Source organism: Anser anser, assembly GCF_964211835.1.
Source record: "Anser anser genome assembly, chromosome: 2".
Taxonomy (NCBI): domain Eukaryota; kingdom Metazoa; phylum Chordata; class Aves; order Anseriformes; family Anatidae; genus Anser; species Anser anser.
In genome coordinates, this window is record NC_139721.1 from 69,911,626 (window position 1) to 69,932,847 (window position 21,222).

Sequence of the window (21,222 nt, forward strand, 5' to 3'; positions counted from 1 at the left end):
CAACTGGAGTACACTTTTTTCCCAGCACTATTCTCCCACATCCCTGTAAGCTTTTTCTGTTGGCTTTGTTTGTTTTTTACTTGGATCAGATCAGAATACAAGATGTTACGAATTATTTGGTTATTATACCTGAGAATAGAGCACACGGCTTTCTTGAAGCTCTGCTGAGCGTTGCAGAAAGCATTGATCACCACAGGACACGCAATTTTGCTGGTCACTTGCGAGGTCAGCTGTGAGTGATTTTAATACAGTTGGCATGCAGGAAGGGGTTGAGGTTCTCCCTCGTTGCTGCTGCTTGGTTTAATGCCGTTGCCATTCTGGCTTTACTGGCTCTTTTTTTTTCCTCCCGGAAGAGGACTTCTTGGGTTGTTACATAAATGATATTTATCTGGTGCCTCCTGAGCCGCATGTGACTCTTGTGGTGAAAGAGTTGCCAGCGAGGTGCAGTCCGTGGCTGGTATACCAGAAGTGTGCTGTCTGCTGCCGGTCCCACCTGAGCTCTCACAAGTCGGAGGACAAGACCAGCGCTGAGACTGCTGCCGAATGGCGTAAGGAGGTGGAGATCTGGGGAGGTAAGCGCAGCTTAGTTAAGTTTTCAGTAGCCCATTACAATAGAAATATCACTGAAAAACTGAATTACTGACTCTTAAAAACAAACAAACAAAAATACCACCACCACCAAAACAAACAAAAAAACAAAGTGTGTGGTTGTACTGTAAATCTTATCCCTTATTGCAGTTGCACTGTAAATCTTACTTCCTCACTCCTCCTGCCCGTCCTAGCGGCCGCTTTGTCAGCTGGAGGGGCAGAGAGGTGCCTGTTGCGTTTTGCTCTGTGGCTCACGTCCTCCATATGAATCCGGGCTGGTTGTTTTGCATGCTGGCGGAACAATGCGGGTAGTGTTTCCTGGTGGCTGAAGAAAAGGTGCAGGGGGTGTCTGCCAGCTCCCGGCAGTCAACACACGGCTCTTTGTTGATGGTCCTACTGAGAGCAGGCAGGCCGGGGCCATTGATGCTCCAGGCTCCTGCTTCAGGCTAATATACGTTAATGCTATCAAAACAAACTGGTTATGCTCATTGCTTTGCTCGCCTTTTTGTATCCTGAAAGTTGAGGAAGTCTTCCGTCATCTTCATGGGCTGCAGCGCTTCTCCTGACGTGCAAATAATTCGGGGTTTTTTGGAGAGCAGTTGTGAGGTTTTGAAAGATACCTTTTGTCTTTTAAGAGTTGTGCGATTCTGATTAGGTACTGTTGTAGTTAAGAAAAAAGTATTTCCCAAGAGGTTTGCTAGTAATGATGGTGAATGTGATAGCAGAAGCCTTAATGCTGAGAACAGTAGATTGTCTGGCATTTTTTTCTTTCCCTTGTGCTTTCCAGGAGCGTAGTACTCTCAGCAGAGTGAAAATGAGCTTTGCTCTGGTCCTGATTGGGGATGGGGGAGTATTTTACAGTTGACTTCTAAAAAATAATATTTACTTAAAGAAGAATCTGTGGGTTGGCTTGTGTTGCTTTGAGTCAGTGTCCCCAGACAACAGAAGAAGGCAGGAGGCCTGTGAGAGGAAGGCGCTGCCGCACTCTGTGTGGCTGTACTTGCCCAAATTCTTGCTTTCTTGGTGACCAACCTACTGAGGATGGCCAAGGGCATACGCTTCAGATATCAGCCCGATTAAAATGACTGTTACCTTGACAATCTCTTACAAGTTTGGGGGAGGTAGCATGATAGCAGTATGTACTTTACACCTCTTAAACACATACCAGTATTTATGATTTGTTGATTGTAATTTAAATGATGCCTCTGAATCTCAACTTTTTTTCTGACAAACTGCATGCAAAATAAGTGCTTGTGTTGTCTTCACTAAGAAAGGCTCATTCAGCTGATTATTTTCCTTGCCATCTTTCTGTGTAAGATAAAGCCACAGAGAATTATGGAACAAAACTATGATGTTTGTGCTGTACATTCTGGTTTTATTTGTATTGTCGGTCACTTCAAGACCAACAGGTAGAAGATGCAATTTTCTCAGAGTTATAAATCTGGTCCCTCTCTGGAGTTTCATCGCAGGCTAATAATTTTTCTCTTTTCATACTTTCCTTTTCACTCCCTTGCTCTAGTATTTCTGACTGTGTGCAGAGCTGTGCCACTGGTCTGAGCTTGTAGAAGAATAAGCTGACAAAACAGACTTGGTTACATTCTTTATGGCAGGTGTGTGTAATTTTTTTGGGGGGAGCGGGAGGAGAAGTGTCACTGAATAAACAGAAATTGACTGTACTGACTGCAAAGATAATGGAGTGACTGTTTTTTTTTTGTGATGCATATTGTGTTTAGGGAGAGGTGAAAGTGGGATAACGAGTGACAGTTAGGAACAGACATCTCGTTGTGCAGAAGTAGCTCTGCATGATTGTTGCTGTTATTAACTTCCTTCTGGCACGGTTAATGTTTTCTGAATAATAGCAATGCAAATATTGAGGCTGTTTAGTATAGACGCTTGAATGGGAGACAATTATTTGTTGTGGTCTGCAAACACTGTGGCTTCTGCTGTCTGAATAAGGCCAGCACATTGAAACGTCTGGCTGAAATTTGTTGAGGCTTAAATAAAAGCTCCAAGTATTGCATTCCCTGACATGCCAATTTTCATTGCCCAAAAGAACCTTTCTTCAACGATGGGTGCCCTTTCTAGTGGGTGCCCTAGCTTTTCTGCAGAGGGTCTAGTGCATGGGATGACAGAAGGTTTAGCTGGTAGTAATGGGGTATAAAACAGGGCAGTAGACATGACTGGTAAGGGAGATCGCTGCCATGAGTCATCCTTACCTAATTTTCATTCTGTGAAATACTTGGACCTCATGTGCGAACTTCCTACAAGCAGAAGCTGCTTGGATGCTATCTTTCCAAATTCTAACATCCCAGCTCCAAAAACTTCATTTTAAGTCTGTAGACTGCTTGTATGGACAGTTTGAAGAGAAAGAAGTCTTCAGTTTGAATCGTGTAGCAGTGTAACATGGTACGGAGCATTAAAAATGGGTGCTTACGGGTAACCCTAGCGTAAGTACTCGTAACTGCTGTGGCAGTAGATGCCTTATTCTTTTTGCTCACTTGCATGTTCTCACATCCATGCCTCCTAAGCCACTTGCCTGCCTACATCAGCAGTGCATATAGGTTTTGACTATTTTCTGGGTTACTTAGGTTTTACATCAAGGAAATGGAAAGTCACAGTGCAGCTTCTTCAGCTTGGTTTCTTTTTACCCATTTCTGGCTGAGATTACTTTTGTTTTGAGCCTGAACCATGAGAAAATCATCGGCTAGTTCTACTGTGCCTTAATTTTTGTTCTTGACAGAAAGTATTGGAAAATCCAGCTAGAGCAGAAACGTAGAGAAGAGGCGTAGTGGCAGGTAAGACAGTCTTCTCTTTGAACGTGCAGTTTGGGGAAGCAAATTTGGAAGCCTTATTGTGAGTCTCAGAGACACATGATCAAACCAATCTAACTTCCTCTACAACAGGAAGCTTGTGGACTGGAGAAAGCCACATGTGATACTCTTACAGAGCAAGCTAAGGAAACATGGCCTAGATAAAAAAAAAAAAAAAGCTATTTTAGGATGTGTGTTAAATCGTTAGCAGTAGCCAGGGTTCTTTCTCAGTGGTTCGCTTTCAGAGGGGGAAAGGATTTTCTGTGGGGGTTTGTGTAGTTCTTTCAGTTCGTTGTTCTTGTGTGTAAACTGGATAATTAAATGTGAGAACTGGCCTTCGGGAATAAATTTGGATACATCTGAAGTCAAGATGACAATTCAGAAGAATCTCGAGTGTTGGAAAGATGGCCTGAAAGAATAGAATGTGGTTTAGTAGATTAAGTGAACTGTTTCAGTTTTAGGTAAAAATAACATAAAAGTATAAGATGGGAAACAACTGCTGAAGTAGTTCCTGCCACCCCATCATCTACCCCAGTCTAGAACAACCCATGGATTAACAATTGAATGAGTGTTAACAATACAATGTTGCTCAGGAGGAGAGGTGTGTATGTATATTAGCATGAATATAGAGCGGTATAATTTGTAGGACGTGTATAGTTGAATCTTCTGCTCTGTAGTTTATTGTAAGGTTAAAGTGCTGTATCAGTTTTTGGCCGTTGTACTTCAGGAAGGTTGGAGGCACAGTTAATTTGCCTCAGGAGACCAAAGGTAATGACTGGAGATTTAGAAAAGATAATGTGCGGAAGGAATGATTGAACTGGTATTTTTGTAACTCGGGGGAAGATCAAGGGAAACCAAGCTTTTAAGCACGTGGAAGTTCACTGCAAAATGGCAAACATTTGCCTTGGTAGGAGTGCCGTGCTTAGTAATGACAACACAACCCATTCTTTGTGTGTTCTGCTCTCATTGCTAGCTTCATGTTTGCTTGCTTGTTTTGTAAGAGCTGTTTCTGTCCAGTTACTGATGGGCTGATACTGGACAGCGCTGAACAAAGAGCGTGTCATCTTAAGATCCTCTGAAGAAATGTATAAATCAGCCATGTCCCTAAAAGATAAATATTCATCTAACCAGATAGACATACAGATAAATATTTAGGTTAAAACTTTTGACCAGAGGGAAAACTTGATCCCAGCATGGCCAACTGCTTATCCTGTAACGGACAGCAGTTAATATCTCTTCCCAGTTTCCCCATCTTTAAGAATGGATCATATTCTCCACCTATGTAAGGCACCTAAGTTTTACTGAAAAAAATAATATAAAAAAGCTAACTTATACAACACAAAAGTTCACAATATGTTGTGGTTTAACCCAGCTGGCAGCTAAGCACCACACAGCCGTTCGCTCACCCTCCCCCCTTCCTCTCTGGGTTGGGGGAGAGAATCAGGAAAATGAAGCCTGTGGTTTAAGATAGAGACAGTTTATTAGGACAGAAAATAAAATAATAATAATAATGATAATGATAATAGTACTACTACTAATAATGTGTACATACAAATGATGCACAATGCAATTGCTCACCACCCGCTGACCGATGCCCAGCCTATCCCCGAGCAGCCGGCCCCCCACCCCGGCCAGCCACCCCTATATATTGTTTAGCATGACGCCAGATGGTATGGAATACCCCTTTGGCCAGTTTGGGTCAGCTGTCCTGGGTCTGTCCCCCCCCAGCTCCTGCTGCACCCCTAGCCTGCTCGCTGGCAGGACAGAGCGAGAAGCTGAAAAGTCCTTGGCCTGGTGTAAGCACTGCTCTGCAACAATTAAAACATCAGCATGTTATCAGCGCTCTTCTCATCCTAATCCAAAACATAGCACCCTACCAGCTACTATGAGGAAAAATTAACTCTAACGTAGCTGAAACCAGGGTATATATTATAGTGATATGTAGAATCTAGTCTTTGTATTTAACCTTCTTGAAGGCTGTGACTAATTTGCTTTAACAAAGATGGTTAAGTCTCTTTGGATTTATGTCATGATCTCTTAAAGTAAACGCTCTCAGAAAGGTACCAGTTGTTATTGATGTTAGGTGTCCTGTTGGGTGTGCCTTGTGCCATCTTGGAAATCTTATTCTTATTTTTTTTTAAAGGATTGTTGATGTTCTTTTTACTTCTGGAAGATCCGTAATCAGTTCTTTTAAAACTCGGACTGCAAGCTACTTCTGTGAATGTAGAACTGCTTAATGCATGCAGATAGAATAGGAATAGCACCAATATTGTGGTAATTTATTCTGAAATGCAGCAAAAATTATGAGTTGATACATCTGCCTTTTCTTCTTTGGTATGCAAAAAAATAGGAAACTGTCAACTATTATAGTTATCCCTATATTGAGGCAGATAAAGTAATAATTTGTTTTGGAATAAGCAGTTGACAAACATCTTTTCTTTCACTGCCAATCTTGTCTTTCCTTACCATGTATTTCATCCACACTGTTCTGTTATCATAGTGCTTATAGCATCTTCATTTTTTTTTTCTGTTATACCTGTTTTTTCATCTGGTCTGGGAATACAGAAAATTATCAGTTTAAACAGATATTAAATTATTCAAGTTTATTTTTCTAAGTTCATATATAATACAGCAAATACAGATAAGCTCATAATACATGGCTAGTATTACCTAAGTGTAGGCAAGTTATGCTTGTATTAAAAATTGAAAAATATGCTTTCTTGCCTCTGTTAAGATGTTTTGTTTCCTTTTCAGCTGCTTAGAATTTCCTTCAGGTGTTGGTGCATTAACCAAGTAAAGGAAGAGATTTGAAAGAATTGCTTCATGCAATATTGCTAAAATTTTAACAGCTAACACTTGGAGAGCCTCAGAGATCATTTTTCAGGTGTCACATTTTTAGATTTGAAAAATCATCAGTTCTTAAGCATCACGTCTGTGTTAGTTTAATAACGCTTTCCCCCCAAGCTGTCATTATGAATGCTAATGTTTAAATTGTGGGTGAGAGATGAAAGAATGTAGGAAAATACATCTGTAAACTACAATATATATGAAAAAATGTAGCCCAAAAGAATGATCTTCTAGAGAGCTGCTCATGTGAATGTGTGCCATGAAGAGGCTGTTTTCTAGCCTTATTGAGAACAGTTCCCAGTTTGTTGTGCTAAGTGCTCATGATTGGATAGAGGGCGACATATATAGAACTCAAAAATAGATAACTGCTTATTTAGGAGGACAGGCAGTCCTCCTACTCAAATCATATAATCTGAAAGGCTACAAAATGTTGATGACTTGTTCTACCTCTCTACTCTACCCTGCATATGTTGTTTTCCTCACAGGCTCTTTTTAGCAGCAATCTTTTGGCTCCTTCTCCCTTGCACAGTATTCTGGATTTTGAAGTCTTAAATAGTTGGGAAACTTTCCTGACCTTCGCCTTTCACATCAAGCTTTGCCAGAATTGAATTTGGAACTTATCTGAATTTCTGTTCTTCTTTTAGGACAGCCTTAAGACATTGTGGATTGAAGACCTCTGTGGCTTCTATGTTCATGGCAGAATGGCCTAGACCAGTCTGTTGCTCTATGGTTCCTACCACGGGTGCTCTACAGCAATGCAGTGGGATTTCACCACCAGTGCTTGTGGACCATCCAGATGGCTGTAAACCTGCAGAGGAGGTTAGTGCAAAATGTAATCCAGGATTTTTTTATACTTTGGTCAGGTTTTTCTGCTTTGGATGAACCTTAGAGTGAAGGAGGCACTTAGAGAATGCACGTATTCTGCTAATTTGCCGTTCGATATTCCTTAGTTCTGTTCATTCAGGGTCCTGGTGGACCCATTCAGTTGTCTGAATCCATTAAACCTTTTAGATATTTGCACAACCCTAATTTATCAGTTACTGCAATTGTCTGCTGGTAGAGAAAAATTCCATGTCCAAGTGAGTAAAGCACCCCATTTTTAGTTCTCCTAAACTCTACTCCCACAGTATGGTATCATCTTGAAAAGCAATCTATGCCACTGAGCCAGAATTCAGATCAGTCCTCCAGACATAGAACTCCTGTGCTGTAGCTTCTAACAGAAACATGCTTCACTGTGAACGGCAACTAAACCTGTTTTTGTTTGTTTGTTATCGTGTTTTTTTTTCTACATAAGCACAGTTTTCCTTAAAGCATCCTTGTTGTACAAGAGATGACTTATTAAAGTACAGCTGTGTAGTTGCCGCCTGCCCGATGCAGCGTTTAACAGCTACGTTCCTGCCAATCCTTCTGTCTGTGTGCATTTCCCTCTTGCTACTGCTTTTTTAATCTCAATTGAAACAAGATGAAGAACCAAAGTTTAAAAGAACAAACAGGCAAAACTGTGATAAGACAGCTCTGTTTCCTTGGCAGAAAAAATGAACTAGCTGACTTGTATTTAGTGCTTCAAATGTCTTCCATTTGCTATCCTTGATATTAACGTTTTGTGCTTATTTGTTTCGCCTTGATTTTTTTTTCTTCCTGCTAACCTGTCAGTGTCTTTCATAACGGTAATTTTCACAGACTTAGCCTGAAGAACTTATCTGGGCCAACTTTGAAGTTCAGGTTCAGTGGGGGCAAAAAGGAAAAGTCCTGTTTCAGGTCTAAGTGGATCCTTTTCCAGACAACTTCAAAATACCATAATCCGGCATGTGCTCTTAATGCTTAAGAAGTATCCCTTGAACAAGCATCAATTTAGAAGAGAGGGAAAAATCTGTCCAAAGTTACTACCTAGTACTGTTGAATATTAGTAGCTACATAGAATAAAAAAATAGCATAAAAAAAATAAAAAGCAGAGTACATTTTTTATTTCTGGGTTTATTGGTTATGGTGTCTCGAGCTGTAGCTCCACTGCTATTTCTTTCCCTGTAGCCTAGCCACTTGTTCTGTGGCTGTTGGCTCTAATGGTGTGTTCAGTTGGGTAACAGATATGGGTAGAAATTGCTGCAGATGGGAGATACTCAATCAGTCTGCGTTCTTTGGTCATTCTCCTGTTGTATCAGTTCCTTGATTGACTTTGTTGCGTTGCTGCATACGTTTTTGTTGGCGGGCATGCTGTGATGAGAGGAAAAAATGGAGTAGCAATAACTTACATGAAATAAGTCTTAAAATTTAACATGAGTAAATCTGCCACTCTAATTCTGTGCAATTAAGACAAAAAATCCAGAAATACTAGAAAAACATTTATTACAGAATGCTGAAGATGTAGTCTTCTTCAAAGCCTCTGAAAATAGCTTTGTTTAAATATTTTCCAGGATTTAAGTCAAAATTAATTTTTTGCACTAGCAAATTTTTCTAGCTTTTGAACTCTCAAAGGAGTTCGAAATATGAGGGGTTTGTTCCTGTTTAAAAACAACAACAACAAAAAACCATATTTTTGAAGCTGTTAACAAATCAGATTTGCTATTTTCTTTAAAACTCAACATTTCCATGCTACTGATTTCGATCAATTGTGACCTTGAATGCTAACTTTTTTGTATTTTTTTGATGAAATAAAAGTTGGAAAGTCTGCTCAGTGGATCTGCTTAACCTTTGGATTTCCAAACTGGAATTCCCTCCACAAATGCGATTACAATGACCTAATCATGCTACCCAAGAGTTTATTTAAATATAGCATCCACATTTGATGTAGACCTCTTTCTTTCTTGTTACATTTTCCCTCATCAACAATGGTATGCTTTTTATGATGGGGTGTCCAGAGTACAGAAGAACGTTCATTCTGAAAATGAAAAAATGCATTTTTTTTGTCATACTTGTCTGATTTTTAAATGCAGCATGCTCTTGTTCTCAATGTTAATCCTTCACGTTTTTAAATTTCAGCAAATCAAGTTTAGCTAGTGGATATTTTTGATTAATTATTTGGAAATACTGCTGTAATGAATATAAAGAGGTTTAAAATATTTACTGTGGTATTGGAGATGTCTAAGAAGAGTCTTCAGTGTAGCCAGCATTTAGTTTGTCTGGAAAGACCAGCAAATGAGATCTTGCTGTCTATTTTTTTAATTTATTTTTTTTCCTGAGGTTATCTAATATGTCAGGTTGGATGGAGGAGGAAAGACAAAGCAGTTCACGATGAAATTACTAGGCTGGATTTCTTGTCCTCCTTAGTCTGAGTTTTTTTTCTATGTAGTTTCTGTATTCCCATTAAAAGTGGTTTGACGCTGCTGGCTGACCATAGATTGCCTCTTAGTTGCCATCAAGCTTCTGTCAGTCTTCGTGGCTATTCTGTTGGGCTCTTCACATATTCATGTTTGTAGGGACTACTAATGTACAGACTGGTTGATTTATTAACATTAGCATATGACCTGGCCTAAAGCAAGTTCTCTCCCTTCCACTTAAGGGAACACGGAAGCTATGCCTGCTGGTAATTTATGAGCTTCCATCATTTAAAATTATCTGTTTAAACCCTTTCAGAAAGGCGTATTTAGTGGATAGGTGAATACTGTGTGGTTAGGGCTTTTTGAATCATATGAGCAGCTGTACATTTCTTAGATGGGTGGCATCTAAACTCCTTTCTTCCCATTCCCCCTTCCTCTTTCTCACGTTAAACAGTCTTGGTTCTGGCAGCAGCAGAAGGACACTTTTTCATCTGAACTCTACTTTGCCTGTTATCTTCATACTTTTATATATGATAGCAACCTAGGAGATATAGGTGGAAGAGCAGTGGGGAAAGGAGAGTGTCAGCTTGCATGAAATAGCGTTGGTCAGAGCTGCTGCCTGCCTGAGAGTTAGGGGTAGTTCGCTTGAATGTCCAAGGAGAAAATGCTTGGGAAAGGAAAGGAAGAGTAGACTTGTTGTGAATGTCCCCAAACTTCAATGATTTCTAAATTTTAAAGGATTTCTGCTTTATCAATCTGCCTGTTTTGCTTTTCATCTGACAGTTCCTTCCTTGTTTAACTATCCAAGGTAGAACCCCAAGATACAAAGATTGCTTACTTCAGAGACAGACTTTCTGTGGACAATTTCATGGGTCCTTGAAGAAAATCTTGTGGCTGTTCTTTTTTATACCACGTGAACATCCTCTTGAGTTGACAGGGGAAATGAAGAAATTAATCCGGAGAAATATCATGCTGTGTGTTGCCAGAGATGTCTGGGACAGAATTAGGAGAAATTAAAGCGACTATGAATAAGAGGGAAAGGGAAGGGCAGATGAGAAGAATCTTATCCTTAGTGCATTACTGTGCTTGTAAAATAAGTATAAAATAGTTGTTGTCAGCAGAAGTTACCTGCTGAGTGGAAAGCTTTATGATGTGAAAATTGATTTCCATATGTTAAAATATGCTTAAAAGCTGTATGGCCTGTCTGCATAAATACAGCCATTTGCTTTCTATGTAGAATTTATATTTGCATGTGGATGTAGCAAAAGATAACAGGCTTAGTGAGAAACACTGCAAGGATTTCATGAATCTATCATGAAATTGGACAATGATAGACTTTTTTTTTCCATGTCTGATCAGCTTTTCTCTATAGAGAAAGAAAAAAAAAAACTTAAAATTTTTCTTTAGATTTTTTCTTTTTTATGGATAACTGTTTTCTCTACATTTCAAAAAATGTTCAGCCCTGCAAAACTGCTGAGCTACTTTTTGTTAGAATTCTGGTGTTTTTTCTAGGCATAAATGTGTAGGTTTTTTTTGTTAGAGTATCTCTGGCATCATTGTTAAAAGGGTGGGAAGTAAAATGTTAACAAAACATTTGAATTTTGTACCATTCTTCATTTTATTTAAAATAATCTAATCTGTATTTTAAATGATTGTTTTTTTTGGCAAATTATATCTCCTAATTCTTTAAATCCTGATGCCTAGTCACTTGCACTATATTATTCATCACTTCTTAACTTGATATCTGCATGCATATGAACTGTTTCTAAGTTCTGCAGTTACTCTAGGCAGAATTCATCTAGCTTCTCTAGGATGAACACTGTTGACCCTATGTGTAACATCATTTTTTCTTTATCTGTATTGTTTGCAAATCTTCATGTATTTTATAACACTTGCAGATTTTTGTGTATTTTCCACAAATATTGCATACAGAGGGAAAATGTTCAAGTATATTTTGTATTTTTTCAGGTTCCCCTTTGGGATTATTAATCTACAATAGAAACTTTTCAGGGTTAGAGGTTTCTACAGTTAGTCACATAAAGATGCTTGGTTCTGTTCTCTACATTTTACCCTATCTTTCCAGAAATCTCCTCGATAATCTTTTCTTCTAATCAGCTGACTCTGCTTTTCTTTCACTCAAATTCTTGGCCATTAGTGATTCATCCTTAATGACTATTTGCCAATGTAATTTTACACTATCTTTAAAAGCTTTTGAAGAATTAATGAACAATTTTATTCCACTCTAGCTTTGTTTTCGATACATATCTAAATAATCGTAAGCCTTATGGAGGCTGGATATCTTAAAACATTTGAGGCTTGTCTTGTAAGATTTAACACTTTCTCTTAACACACGAGGGTGATTTCAAGGTCTTGTAAAAGATTTGTTCACTTGATTGTTCATAGTCTGCTTAGGTCTTTGACCATCTTTTAAAAATGTATAGCTACCTTGGTGACAGTGAGTTCTTCTGACCTGAGAGTAGTCAAAAATTTTCCCTTGAAATTTGTGATTCTTCAGTGCTAACAGCTGAGTTAGGTGTTTAGTTTTCTTCCTGTATAACTTCTATCTTAATAGCAGAATATAGAATAAAACACCCTGCTTTGTGTTTGTCAGTGTCGAGAAGAATCTCTGTATATTTCCTCAAAATACTTCAGAAGCGAATATTACCTGACATTTGTAACTGTTGACATCTGCAGACTGAAGAAAATCATCTGCAGAAAATTGTTGAGTATTTGACACATCTGGATGAAGAGTGATCTATTGAAGAGGAGAGTATTTACTTTAGCTCAGTCTCAGCTGGTAAAAACTGAATTTTCAGATTGACGCTATAATGCAGAACTTTAAAAAAATTTTTGAATAAAATTTGATTTTTCCAGACTGCAGAAACATTGTAAAGGAAAATGGAAGATACGAGCATTGAGAATGTGGAACAGCTTTCTGTGTTTTTTTCCTGCTATGTAGTCTAATCTTGTGCATGTGATTTCTTAAAGAAGATTGTTTTCAATAGAAAATCTCACTTTTTAAGCAGGAATTTCAACTTTAAAAAAGTCCTGTCAGCTAGCTAGTTCTACTTTATAGCTCATCTTGCACCTGTCAAATGATTTAAAATAGTTACTTTGGAATGCGTGACTCGACTTCTTGATTCTTAGAAATTCCTGAGTGCTTGCATGCATTTGGTCTTAGTGAACACACACTTTGTAAGGCCAAGGGATGCGTTTTTCGGCTAGAAGCCTTCATGCTCTGTTACGTCATGTCAAAAGTCTGAGGATCTAAAATACATGGAGGTGTTTAAAAACTTTTGTAGCAGATAACAAATGCTGAGTATACTAATGGCCTCATCTCTACCTACTATTGTGAGACTATAGCTTTGTAATATCAATTTTGGATAGTGAAGCTTTTTTTCTTCAAAGATCCTTGGAGCCTGCATTTGTCTCTGATAGTGAAACAAAAAATTACTTTGTTTTAAATAATTCTTTCTCCTGACTAATGGTAAACTTGCAAGGTCTGTAGCCCATGTGATGGGACTAATTTTCTTGAGGAAATGGAGGTGGTCACCTGTGACACCTGTGCTGATGGGAACTGGATTTTCCTCTTCTAGTTCTGCAGTTTTGGGGTTAGAATACCATCCACTGCAGCTCTTTAGGGATTTCTCAAAGGCTAGAGTCAGTTTATAGCTCTGGGATGCTGATCAGGAGGTGTGTTGCTTTAGTGGAAAAGCCAAGTACTAGGTAAAGGGGAGCAGAAGGCTCAGGTAGATAAATCTCACTGATGCATCTTCAGGCATTGACTGGTGTGTGTCAGGGATTTATGAGCTTTGTGCGTTCCTAGCGCTGACATGAAAATCCTCACTTGCTGCTGCTGATAACAAAAGCTTTTCGCTCGTGAATCACTTATTGTCTTCACGCTGCCTGCAGTACTCACTGATGAAAATACTGCCTGTATTCTCTGGCTGGTTGTTACTCTAAGTCAAGCGCACTCAGTAGCCCTCCCAGAGTGTGCATGTGAAGTAGCTATGGCTCTGACGAGGAATGTTTTCTCTTTGTTAGCATCTGAGCTGTCAGTAGCCCAATTTAAGGCTGTGGTTGTTGCAGGAAAAGAAACAACTGTCTGTTGGCTTATAAATCTGCTTTCCTAAAAGGATTGCCTATTCTGTAGCTGTCAGGACAGGCTGTGTTCAACCTAGGAAGGAAAAGATTTGAATGATGGTGGTTTGAATTTACCTGCCAGTACTATTATACCTAATAGCTGAATGCCTATGCAAAAAGTTACTGTTATTAGCTTCAAGGTATTATAGATCTTTGTATTCAAGTTGTTATGTGTTGTAATTAAATTGGACTAATTATGTACTCGTGATGCTTGAAGCTGTACTGTAAAAAGATTTATATGTGTAAATTTTTTTTGTGTAGGATTGGCATATGAAGTAATGTATACTGATTGTTCACTGGGCATAATAGAAGTACATTTTAAATCACAAAGCAGTTGAGGAGAGAATGGAAATGTCTGAAGGGTTCCTGAATAAATCTGTCTATTTTTAGTTAATTTTCCTTCAACCTGGAGAGCAGACAGAAAAATTAGAGCAATTGTTGGCTCAGTCATTTGAAAGCTACTTTAAAATCATAGGAGTCTAGTGAATCTCAGCTGTTCGTATGACAGCAGTAGTCTTTGTACTTTTATTGCATTCTTGATTTCCAAATTCTAGCAATCCTCTTGAGCTCTTGTAATATTTACAGTGATGTTCTGATAGGGAATATATTGTCTCCCAATTGGGTCTATTCTTCTTTTTCTGGTGTAGAAAAATTTGTTGTAGAAAAGAATACAACTCCAAAAGTTGAATAAATTGGTTTTGAACTTTTATCTGATAAAAATATTCTTCATGCAGTCCTTTGAAACCTTGCCTATTGCAGTTTCTTCCTGTAAGCAAGATGGAGCTTTCTTGAAGTCAGTCTAACAAATAACTGTTGGCATGGGGAAAAGAAGTAACTTAAGAAAGCCTTTCAAAGACTTTAGTTTGAGGAGTTCTGTAAACAATCTTTTATTTTATTCTCAAAAAACATCTGTTGGGAGAATCTGGTATTAGGGGAATCCACAAGTGTGGTTATGTGCGAGTGTGCTGTTTTTTTCCATTTTAAATGACCAAGAAAAAAATAAAACATCCCACAAACACTCAACTGGTATGGAAGAGCCTTGTGACAAAGATCCAGCATCTGCTTTGCTGCTGGCAGCAATTGATACAGGCCTTTTTATTTATGTTCATAATTGTTCTATGAATTCCAGGCTGGAAGACTGGGAGGGGAAAGAATTGCCTGGGTCACTGTGTCCAGTCCCCTGCAGTGGTCTTTTATAGAGCCACTGGGTTCTACTTCGAAACATCTACTTTACCGAGTTCATAAATCTCCTTCCCTTCCCTTTCAAAAACTGGTGCTTATACAGTGGTGTGTTTTTTTTTCATTGTTTGTTTGGTCAAGTTTGTCCTTTTATTATTTTTTTTCATTGAAAGAGAATAGTTTACATGATACATCCAAGAATCTTGTTTCTCTTTTATATGTGGCTGGGTGACAGTGGCAGCTCACAGTGTCACTCTTGACTCTTACCTTTATTGAAACTTCAGCTGAAAGCAGAGTTACTGTGGTTTATACATAAATACATGCTATTTTATTACACACATTTTATTAAATGTCATCTTGATTCATTTACTCCAATTCACAAGATCATCTCTGTCTTCCTACCTTATCACTTATCATTTTTAACAGCAGTGTCAAGATTGTCCATCTAGATCTAGGACCAAGGTTACTCAATAGTTTGTCCCCAGATTGTCCGAGCAGCATTCTCATCAGCCTAAGTCTTTTTATAAACCTTTAAAGCTTTTCTTGCAATCACCTTATCTACGTTAGTTTCCGTATTAATCCTCATCATCCTCACCTTAAATAGAAATAACTCTCAGAAAGAAAATTGTTAATGCAGTATTAATATACACTATATGTTATTAAACTGTATGCCTAGACGACTTGCTGTCCTTTTGAATGTTCTTGCATTTATGCCTGTTTTGTGTCATTTAGTTATTATATCTTATATTCATGTACTATGAGACTTTTTTGCTATCACGCTTTAAAATTTCATGAAGTGGTTGTTTCAGAATGCTGCAGAAGGGATTACAGAGGCCATCCCAATTCTATTAGATTAGGTAATCACGGTTGTTCTTATTCTATTTGGTGTTTGATCGCTTCCATTTCCCTACCCTTGTTGGAAATTAATTTTCACATATTGCATCTTTCTTAAATAGAGGTAAGCTATATTTCTTGCATAATTAATATTTAGGCTATACCATATTATTCCTAATCTGCAAATGGTATTTTTATTTGAATAGCACTGATTAGGAAGAGAATCAGGAGGATCTGTATAGTGCTGTGAACTACTTGGAAGTGTTGACCAAATGCTTGATTGATTTCTCAAATACCGAGAAGCTTTAATCAAGATAATAAGTGCTGCTTACAAACTTATCTGAGAAACTGCTAAGTACTCTAATTTGCAAAACCATAAACTCTTTTCAGGAGGAAAATAATTGTAGGTAAGATGTTTCTGAAAAAGGATAAGTACCACAATAGTTACCACAATAGTTATGTCTTTTAAATTATTTTTCTTGTAACTGAAAGAGCTTGGTTTTGAAAACTTTCTATTCAAGCTAGAAATGTTACTTCCATATATATATTTCTGGAAGCCTTTAGAACTAATCATAAGGCTTAGAGGTTAAGTGAAGACTATTTAGATAATTCGGAGAATTAGAGGCCTGGTTCGAGTGCACAGTGACTTAGTTCCAAACTTTGACAAAACTGTGGATTGAGTGCATTATCTGTTGCTCCATTTATGACATCGCTTTTCTATGTGATGAGCTGGATCTTCATCTCATGAGAGCATCTGTTTTTATAAGCATATTAATGCCTTTTAATTTATTTGTAGGAAAGCCTTTTTGAAATAGTAACTTCTGCCTTTGTGTATTAAGTTCATTCTTGGCGAAAATGTAATCGCCTACACCTATGTTTCTTTTTTATTCTTCCTTCAGTCCAAGCACTGCCAGTTTTAGAAACATTTTTTTATGCAAATGGCTAATTCAAAAAATTGACTTCTGAATTGAAAATTCACTTCTGATGAATTAAGTGTAATCTTTCTAGACAGAGCAAGAACAAATTGATTTTATGCTGACCTACGTTTCTCAGACTTTTCTGAAGAGTAGGTTTGTTTTTAAAGAATTTTTCTCTTACTGCTCAGACTAGTATGATCTGTTTTCTCTCATCACTTCTTCAAAACTTGCTGTTGCTGAATTGTACAGAACAGATGACTTGAATACTAAAACCTTTCAAAATTCATCAAATGAGTATAGCCCAATGATGAGTAGTTCTTTGTATGAGCAGAAGGGAGTTCTGGCATCCACTATCTTTTTTTTTTTTTTTTTTTCTGATTAAATTTACCAGATTCACTTATGTTTCTGTGAAGATGACACTTCATGTAAATACACCTGTTTTCCACAGGTGACAGGCTGCCCCTCTGATCTGAATGTTTTTTACCTTTGCTTTTTATAGTATTGACACTAACGCTTTGTGCAAGGAACAGTAACAAAGAAGAAAAATGTATTGGCACAGGAAAAATAATTCTAAAACCTGAGTCTCTTGTTGGCATCGCTTCTGTTTCCAAATATAGATGCACTCAAGTGGGTAGACCTCATTAATAGTTGAGATGCATGGGATTTTAGACAATGATCATGCTGACAATTTGCACTTGGTTCATTTTTTAAGTTTTGTTTAAAAACCTGTACATAAGCCTACTATATGTTACCTAGAGTATGTCAGTCTTTTCTACCACATTACTAAATATACTGAGAAACTGAACATTCAGCTTTGTGTAGCTATCAATCTTACAAGGAAAATTATTTCAGTTAATCATTTTCCATGTAGTTTAAATTGATACTGATGCCTTATTTGATTTGAAATATCAAATATTATGTCACAATTTTGATGAGCCCTTACTTTGTGCCAACTTCTGTTTATTCATATCTGAAAATCTGGAATACAAACTTTAGATCAGCTTTGTTTTGGCTTAGATGCTGCATCTAGTGCAGAATCCTGATTTAGTTCAATAATGGCAATGAAGTCCTTTGTCAAGTCTGTGTTTCCAAGAGTTGTGTTGAAGACTGATCACTAGTATAAACAAAAATGAAGATGGTCTGAAGCTAAAAATACATGACTATGCAGCAGTCATTATACTGAAAAGAGTAAGCATTTCCTCTCATGCCAAGTGTGTTGGTAAAAAAAAAAATAGGTGGTAATGTGAAACAATGCACTTCATGTGAACATTATCCAGTGTTTTGAAGGGAGGAAAAATACCTGCTTTTGCAAAATTCTTCCATTTATTGGATCACACAGTAGCAAATGCAGTTATTAAACTTAAACAGTTTGGTATTATTGCTGTGGTAATTTGTTTAAATTGTTTAAGCCAGCATTTTTTATCTTTATTTTTTGACAAAAGGAATGATTTTAAGTTATTAAGCTTGTAAATCATTTCCCTGTCACTTCCTGACAGAATTGCTGTGTAAAGTGCATAGTGAACTCAACAAAGTAAAAAGTTAAAAACTTCAGGAAAGTTAAAACTATTCTGAGGGGAGATTATATTTAATCCACTTCAGTTCCTCAATCCACTTTGTCATATGATAGCACAATTTTTTCCACTAGCTACATCTTAAATCCTGTGTCCACCCTCCCCTTCCCCCAGCTGTTCTTAACATAAAGGGATTTAGGCAAAGGCCGCTGAGATGGCTGGGGCTTGGACTGAAGTGGCTGAGGGTGCTGAGCAGAGTTTGAGGGAATTGGGCTTTTTTAGTCTGGAGAAGAGCTCATTTCAGGAGGACTTAATCTTCTCTTAGGTATTAGAAGGGTGCTGGGAAGGCACAGCCTAGGACTTTTCTGAGGAGTGTGGCAGGGGAATGAGACAGTAATTATAAACTAAAACAAGGGAGGTTCCACATTGTCCTAGAGGAAAAATGTTTCACCGCAAGGTCAGTCAAACACTGGAACATTATGCGGAGAAGCTATGGACCCTGCTTCTCTGGGGGTTTTCATGCCTTTATGACCCTGATTAACCTTGTTAGAATCATGGAATAATTGAGTTTGGAAGGGTTGACTGGAGGTTATCTCATCCAGCCTTCTGCTTAAAGCAGGTCCAGTGGGATCAGGTCTCTTCCCTTTCCCTTGAAAAAGACTTTTCCTGTATTTCCCATGTTCCAACTTGTGGTCGTTGTCTCTAGTTTCATGAAGTCTGCATTCATTTTCTCTGCATCCTCCTGCTAGGTAGCTGTAGACCTTCAGAACCTTTAAATAGCTGCTTTAGTCTTCTCCTTTAGGAGTATAAAAAAAGAAAACTCACTCTATCAACCTTCTACTACATCATTTAACCCCATCTAATAGTCTCCATGGCTCACTGCCAAACTTACAAGACAGGTAAATTACACTGCAGTATTGCCTGGGGAGCCCCAGATGGGCACAGTACTTAGCTTCCATCTCAGACGTGCCAAACAGAGGGGAGGATCGCACTTTTCCCAACCTGCTAGTTATACTCTTGTTTAAAATAGCCATCGATGCAGTTGGCTGCCTTTGCTGTAAGGGTGCAGTGGTGATCTGTGTTAAAGTTGCTCTCTGCCAGGGTACCCCGCCAGGGTACCGGGACACCCTGCTGGGTGTCACCAGTGGCCTTGCTGAGGGGACACTGTTCCGCCCCCCAGCCTTGGAGTAAAGACGTTAACCAGTATTAGGTCCAGTTTTGATCCTTGAAGGACACCAGTAGTGAATGTTTGTCATCTGGACTTCATACTGCCGGTCAAAACCCACAGAGCGTGGTGGTCCAGCCTGCAGTTCACCCACCTGACAGTCTGCTTCTCCAGGTCATGCTTCAGTCTGCTCCTTCAGCATTCTCAGATACCTGCCATCTGGTGCCACTGAAGAGGCACGTGTCCAAACGGACTGGGAGATCCATGATTCAATTTGTGTATACTCTGTGAAGTTTCCCTCCCGTGGGCTGCCACTAAACTGAGTGTCTTTTTGATGTTTCACTGGACTCAAAGGATTTTTTTTTCTCACATTAGAGGCAGATATGCCAGTTTATGCACTTTAGGACACTTTATCCAGTTGGTCTTTTACGGATAGAAATTCTAGATTACAGTCCTCCTCCTGGTGTCTCGCTAAATTGAGGACCCATAAGCACTGTGCTCTTGCACATTTTATACTTTTCCTTTGTAGCCTAATATCTTTTTATAGTCTGAGACTGTAAGAATGTAATTTCTTTAAAGAGAGTTAGTTTAATTAGCATTTGTTTTCTTTAGGTGTAAGTAGGGTAATAGTATAACTTGATTATTCTTCCAGACTATTTCTGTGTTGTCCCCAATTAGAGCAAAGAAAGAAACCTGTCCCATGGAGAGTTTAACTACAGTCATGCCATGTCAGACAGGTTTGTCTGTATATACAGTATTTTGTTTCTGACAGTGATTGATAGTGTTTGTCTAGGGAAGAGAACAGGGGAACTTGTAATGTTATTTCCTCACTATAGTCTCCTAGTGTGCAGTGATTTGAAGTCAGAGAGCCCCTGAACTAGGGATGAAGACTTGGTACTTAATAGCTGATGAATAGAGTTGCAGCACTGGCAGGGAACTGCTGCAGGGAGTTCCACTGCATGCCTTTTTGTTTCTTAGCCTCTTGCTGCTAAACTCACCTGACTCCTCCTCCTCCTTGTACTGAAAGAAATGGGTAACAGTTTTCTCTATGTACCATCTCTATACAGCTTTTGATTTTATAGACCTGTTACCTGTTTAGGTTTATGTCTTTTCCAGCCAGGAAGAATGTTAGTCTCTCCACTTACATCTTGTAACACAGCTATTTCTTGTGGTCATTGCCTTTTTGCTCTTCTTGTTTGTCTTTTCTATATTCTTTTCGATATCACAAGACTGGATGTTCATACAGCACTCAAGATGACAAGGCAGATACTGTATAATGGCACAATGGTTTATCTTTTGGTTTCTGCTTTCTTACTAACGGATAACAGTCTTGATTTCACTGCTGCTAATCATCATGCTGATGATTTTATAGAACTTCATACTGCAACTCTGTAATCCAGAGTTTAGGCCCATCTTTGCATCTACAAAAAAAAAATAGTATTTTTTTCTTAACATAACCAAAACATTATGATATATTTCATCTGCTATTTATCATCAAGTTATTACTTGCAGACACTTTCACAGTTCATGTTAAGTAGTCATCCCAGTATTACCAAAACTGTATAGATGTAAATTGAGATTATCCCAAACAATTGAGATTATCTTAAACAGAACCCTTTCTTGGTGTTTGCACATCTGTGCGGGAAGAAAAGGGATATATGCCCTTGTACTCTTGCAAAAGACTAGATGCTCCTACATTGCTATGATGTTGAAACTTACGCCATTTAAGAGTATAGGGATGGATGTAGACATGGATATGTCTGCAGCCAATAAAAGGAGAATATAAACGATTTAGAACAAAGTTATCATAGCACTGACCCTGAGGAAGAAGTGGGGGTGGGTGGGAACAGGAACCAAGTCGTGATCATGAAATACTAAAGGAAGGGTATTCTTGATACAGATTTTTTGGTGCGGTTTTTCCATGATTATGGCTTACATTTAAAGTTCTTCTTTATGATCAATTATTCAGTTTAT

The 21,222-nt window shown here is 38.3% G+C and overlaps 1 protein-coding gene across 4 annotated transcripts in view; it reads left to right on the forward strand.

Moving 5' to 3' along the window:
• Window positions 1-21,222, forward strand: part of GALNT1 (polypeptide N-acetylgalactosaminyltransferase 1) — an 82,360-nt gene that overhangs the window by 16,010 nt on the left and 45,128 nt on the right. Inside the window, exons 1-2 of one of the 4 annotated variants that reach the window (XM_083823062.1) lie at window positions 556-572; window positions 6,890-7,064. The exons of 1 other annotated variant lie outside the window; for it this stretch is intronic. The gene's annotated coding sequence lies outside the window, so the exon portion shown is untranslated. Of the gene's footprint in view, window positions 1-555; window positions 573-6,889; window positions 7,065-21,222 lie in introns of those variants that run through there. 2 more of the 4 variants (XM_083823061.1, XM_083823063.1) reach the window with 2 other exon arrangements.